Below are 6,000 nucleotides of genomic sequence, written 5' to 3' on the forward strand. Positions count from 1 at the left end.
TTGTTCTATATTTTTCTTACCTTGTTCCTACAAGTTCATATACATTTCACCTGTATCATAAATGATATAAAAAGGTATACTAGCATCTTTACAAAGGTATAACTTTAGACCCATGTACCTGGTGAGAGTGCCGTGGTGTGTTTCTTTGAGCCTACTACCCCTTTGATTAGAGAACAATATTAAAATATTAGTCACTCTCATTTGGCAAAAATTCTAGGCAGGTGTTAGTTACTTTGTAAGTCACCACAGAGAGAATGATTTTGGAACAGCACCTACAGAAAAATGAAAAGGAAACAACAGAAGCCAGGTTTATCAGTAGACTCCTAAATCCCGATATTCAGGTCTTGCATGAGTTCAAGGCAAGCCTGGGCTACATAAGGATACCCAATCTCTGAAAGGCAGGGAGGAAGGGAAGCTGGGGAAACGGCTGCTTGGGTAAAAACGCTAACTGCACAAGTCTGACAGCACAGCACGAGCTCTGTTTCTGGAATCTGAGTAAGAGCCTGATGCAGTGTTTGGAATGTATAATCCCAGTAGTCCTACAGTAAGATGAGAGGCAGAGACAGGAGAGCCTCAAGGAAGCCAGGGGGCTAGCTAACGGGTATGAGCACGGCAGGGCACAGAGGAACCTGCCTCAATGAAGTGCAAAGCAAGACTGGACTACACACACACACACACACACACACACACACACACACACACACACACAAAGGAGGATGGATGGGAAGAGAAGGGAAAGGGAAGAGACAACAGGAAACATAAAAATGAAAAAATAAAAACATAGTTGGAAGGCTAGTGCAGTAGCCTACAGTGGCAGCACTCAGGAGACAGAGCTGCTATAAATTTAACATGTTGAGAAGTAAGCTACACAGAGAGACCCTGTATTAGAACCACTACCACCACTGAGGTAGATGACTTATTTTATAGAAAAAGGTAGGTTGGAACTGGGGAGATAGTTGGTTAATATAATAGCTTGATAAGTGCATGTTCTGCTCTTGCAGAGGACTGGAGGTCAGTTCCCATATCTCCAAGTCTGGCAGCTCACAACTGCCTGTAATTCCAGGGGATCCAACACCTTCTTCTGACCTCTGTGGGCACTCACACACATGTGTATATCCAAACACAATTAAAAATAAACCTTTTTTCTTTTAAAGGTTATTAATATTGGTGATCCACAATGATCCCCATAAGAACATAATGAGTTGAAAATTCCTATCATCTCCATGATGTCATAGCCATTGTAAGGTCATAGCACAACACATAAAGGCTGCATATGTGATAATGCTAATGTAAATACAGCTACTGTGCCACTGGCCCTCTAGTGTAGCACAGGGCTATGTACAGTGCATGGTCCTCCAAAGCAGCTGTTATAGGTGGATCTGTGCACTTACTGTCGTTTTTATCATTGTTTTAGAAAATACTGCTGGCAGCAGTGGCCCATGCCTTTGGTCACCTCTTAGGAGACAAAGGTAGGCAGATATCTGAGGCCAGCCTGGTCTACAGAGTGAGTTCCAGGACATCCAGGACTACACAGAGAAACCCTATCTTGAAGAAGGAGGAGGAGGAGGAGGAGGAAGAGGAAGGTGTGGGAGGAAGAGGAGGGTGTGGGAGGAGGAGGAGGGTGTGGGAGGAGAAGGAGGAGGGAAGGAAGGAAGGAAGAGGGAGAGAAAGAAAGAAAGAAAGAAAGAAAGAAAGAAAGAAAGGAAGAAAGAAAGAAAGAAAGAGAGCTGGAAAGATGGCTCAGTGGTTAAGAGCACTGACTGCTCTTCCAGAGGTCCTGAGTTCAAATCCCAGCACCCACGTGGTGGCTCACAACCATCTGTTATGGGCTCTGATGCCCTCTTCTGGTCTGTCTGAGGGCAGTGTGACAGTGTACTCACATACATACAATAAATAAATAAATCTTTTAAAAAAAAAAGAAAGAAAGAAAAGAAAAGAAAAGGAAAGAAAAATGCTTCCACTTATGAAAGGAAGTTTAACTAGCTTGGTCAGTCTTAGATCACAGAAGCTGTCCTATATAGCCTGTCTAGTACCTGCATTAAAATGCTAAACTCCAATGTATAATAACCTCCAGGTAGGGTGGGATGATAGGTTAGCTCCCTAAATTAGTGGCTTATAGACCATCTGTACTTCCTTCACTGATCTGCTAAACTCAGAGATCCTAACTCCACTAAACTCAGAGAATACTACCCTCCAAAGCTGGTAAATACAAAGAATTTCCTTTGCTCTGCATGGTTATGGTTTGGTCTCCTATTCCAGCAGCCTCCACTTCCAGCAGTCAGCTTTAAGGACTGGCTTCAATCCATCTCAGAGCACCAGATCTGAATGAAATCTTTATTATTCAAAACAGGTGGGCTGGCAAGATGTTTCAGCTGGTTAGGCTCATCCCCCCAAGACTGATCCCCAGAGCCCATGTGGTGGAAGAAAACTAATTGCTATAAATTGTCCTCTGACCTCCACATCAACCACAGTACACACACACACACACACACACACACACACACACACACCAGGTCTCTGTGTGTGCCACCAGCTATAGTCCCATACATCACATGCTTACCACATCTCTCTGTTTCATAATTTCCTCTCCTTCTTGACTTAATCAGTTGTTTGGGGGACCATAATGATCCCTAAGCACAAAAAAGCCATCCCAGATGTGGCCAACCATCATGAGACTGAGCTCGAGATGAGTGTAAACTGATTAAGAAGCTGGGCATGCACAAGTGGCCTGCACATCTTTATTCCTAGCTAGCTATTGGGAGAGCTGAGTCAGAAGAATTGCTCAGACTCAGGAAATCCTGGCCAGCTAGGACTCACAGCAAGGCTTCCACTTAAAAATGACTAAGGACTGCACAGGTGGGAAAGCAAAGACATCTACTGCTCACCAATCAAGTCTGTCCTGTTCCAGCACAGCTGCCAGGACAGCTGTGATCCTGGAAGAACAAAGTGGTGGCCTCAACCACTGAGGACAATGAGACTTAACATTAACATTAACAAAGTAAAAAAATTTAAAAAAAATTAAAGGCTGTATATTAGCTATAGAAAGCCTTGTTTCTTTGCAGAACTAGGGGTTAAGCATAGGGTCTTACGCATACTGGGCAAGTACTCTATAGTTGGACTACATCCTAAACTATTTGTTTGCTTGTTTATTTATTTAGTTATTTGGTTTTTCCAAACAGGGTTTCTCTATGCAGCCCTGGCTATCCTGGAACTTGCTCTGTAGAGCGGGCTGGCCTCAAGCTTAGATAGATATCTGCCTCTGCCTACTAAGTGCTACGATTAAGGGTGTGCACCACTGCCACACCCAGCATATCCCTAGACTTTTAAAATTATGTTTATTTTGTCCAGGTGATGGTGGCAAACACCTTTAACCCCAGCATTCACGAGGCATAGGCAGGCAGAAATCTTGTTTGAGCTACGTACACAGTGAGTTCCAGGACAGCCAGGGCTACACGGTGAAACTATCTTGAATATAACAAAGTACAGCCCGGAATAGCTGGAACTAACATGCATTTGCCACCATACACAACTTGGAAATATTCCTGATGACAGGTGTTGATGTCCAGACACAGAAGTGAATCCCTCTCAACACCGAAAACACAACTGCTGTGGCTGGATTCGGGTTCTGGAACACTGACTCTCGGGGTGGTGAGGGAAAGAAGAAAAGACAGATACAAATATATACAGGAAAACTGGGTCTTGGTGGGAGCCTGCTGCCTCTGATGGAGGGCACCTAATACCACAGCCGCCTGAACCTCAGCATGCTGGCTAGGTACAGCACAGGGGGAGGGGAAGGAGATCTTGGGTGGAGGCCTCTGTACATGAGCAGTTTCAGGCTGGAAATATCAGGGAGCAGGAAGCTGCAGTTTCTAGTTTTGAGCTCAGTGGTCTCTTTCTCCCACAGGAACCTGGGAGGAAAGCTTTACCACCCCCTCTTGAGTCTGGCCCACATGGGGAAGCTGCTCTGCTAATTTCCTCATGTTAACATTGCACACACTGACTCGGGGACTTCTCTACTGCCTAACACAATCAAAACAAGAAGCCTGCCATGCTGAAAGAAAAACTTAGCATGACTACCTGCGATACTGAATTCGCTGCTATCTCTGGGTAGTTGAGAAGATTCGTCAATCATTATTTTTGCTAGGAAAGTAGGTCAGTGACAAATCACTCGCCCAGCATGCACAAGGTCCCAGGTTCCAATTCTAAGTACTGCCAAGAAAGGGGAGGGAGATGAGCGACAACAGAGAGTGGGAGACTCGTTCAAATTGGACAAGGCCACGGCTCCTATAGTTCCCCCACCTCAGGAAGCCGAGGAGAGGGAATCACTCCAGCTCAGAAGTTGGAAACCTGCCTTGAAAAACAGGTGCCAGGCAGGGAGCATGGGGATATCAAGGTCGTTCCCAACTACAGAGTGAACTTGAGGCTTTCCTGGACTACATGAGACCCTATCTCAAAACAAAACCAGCCAAGTGAAGTGTTAATGATTCACACCTACCATCTTAGTACTCATGAGGCTGAGGCCTGGGCTACATAGTAAGTTCTAGGCAACCCCAGGATCCAGTGTGAGATCTTGTTCACTCAAAAGCCAATAAAAACAAACTAGCAAAAGAGAAAACAAATGGTGGCTCTGAGGCTGGCGTGAAGACAGCAAGGACATTTTTTTGGGGTCCACATGAGCTGACTGAGGAACAAAGTCACCTGCCAGAGCAAATAGTCAGCATGGGGAAGTGTTCCCATTCTAGAAACAGACAGTAGTCGGTGCTGAATCCTTGGACTTTTAAGTATAGGATGGCAGCCTTGCTCAGGAGCAAGGCTTTGTGATCTGATTAGAGAAAACCCCAGGCTCTCCAAGCATATCAATAAGTACGAAATGCCCATGTGCATCAGGAGCCACAAGAAATCTCCTCCCAGTTCTGAGGTGCTCTCCTGAGTCGCCATGCTAGTGAGAGGGAGGATCGGTATTAGTAATACGGCTTTCAAGAGCTCGCTTATTAGTCAGGCTTCTTGGAGCAGCCCTGTGTTCCCAGCTATGCACCAGCTGAGGCCGGGGGAGCACAAGTTAAAAGCCCTACCTGTACTCTGAGAGTGAGTTCAAGGTTAGCCTGGCCAAAGAATTGAAAACCTGTCTCAAAATAAGAAGTCAATCTGGGGTAATCCATTTCCTGGTCAGCTTCCTATGGCTTTCTCTGGCTTCTTTACCTCAGTAAGCTCTGCTTCTCTGCCTTAAAACAAAACAAACAAACAAACAAGCAACAACAACAACAACAACAAAAGACAAGCCTGTTATAGTGTTATACACCTTGGGAAGTGGAAAAAAGACCACAATGAGTCATTCTCAGCTCTCAGTGTGGGCTACACAGGATCCTGCCTAAACAAGTGATTTGGAAATATAGCTCAGTGTTTGGTTTTGAAACCCTGGCGCGCGCGCGCGCGCGCGCGCACACACACACACACACACACACACACACACACACACACACACTTTTTGCTTATTGTTGAGAATGTTCTAATACATTCTCTTATGAGTGATGTTCATACCAGTACCAACCTGCCTTTTCTCCATCCAGCTTACCTCTGTGATCTAAGGAGTTATGGTGGCTTTAAAAAAGGTCTGTGGCTCAAGAAGGACCTTTGCCCAGGCTATTGCTGTAATGGAGGAGGATGCTGAGAAGGCACTGATTCAATTCTGAAAACATTGTGACATCTATGACTGCATCAGGAACTTGTTTGTGGTTGGGGTGATGTCACCAAGGGATGAATGCATAGCATCTGTAACAAGACACTTAAGAGGTTCATCTGGGACTACAGACGACTCACCAAGGGTGAAGAGGTAGCAATATAAGTAATGCTGTGCTGGTGAGGCCAACAGTTTCACCTGGGTGTGGATGAGGATGACGCTGAGCTCCCAGGAGAGGTTTCTTAGCAACTGGTCCAGGAGTTGAACAGAACAGCAACACAGCTGCAGGCGAGAAAGAGAGAAGTAAACGTCAGAAGAAGACA

The 6,000-nt window shown here is 45.3% G+C and overlaps 1 protein-coding gene across 5 annotated transcripts in view; it reads right to left on the reverse strand.

The window, feature by feature from the left end:
* Positions 1-5,669, reverse strand: part of Rnf11 (ring finger protein 11) — a 30,729-nt gene extending 25,060 nt beyond the window's left edge. For 2 of the 5 annotated variants that reach the window (XM_063287042.1, XM_063287040.1), the window contains exon 1: positions 5,573-5,669. The gene's annotated coding sequence lies outside the window, so the exon portion shown is untranslated. Of the gene's footprint in view, positions 1-118; positions 156-5,572 lie in introns of those variants that run through there. The other 3 variants (XM_039109108.2, XM_063287041.1, XM_063287039.1) reach the window with 3 other exon arrangements.
* Between the last annotated feature and the right edge of the window lie 331 nt (positions 5,670-6,000).

This window comes from Rattus norvegicus, chromosome 5 (assembly GCF_036323735.1).
Source record: "Rattus norvegicus strain BN/NHsdMcwi chromosome 5, GRCr8, whole genome shotgun sequence".
Lineage (NCBI taxonomy): Eukaryota > Metazoa > Chordata > Mammalia > Rodentia > Muridae > Rattus > Rattus norvegicus.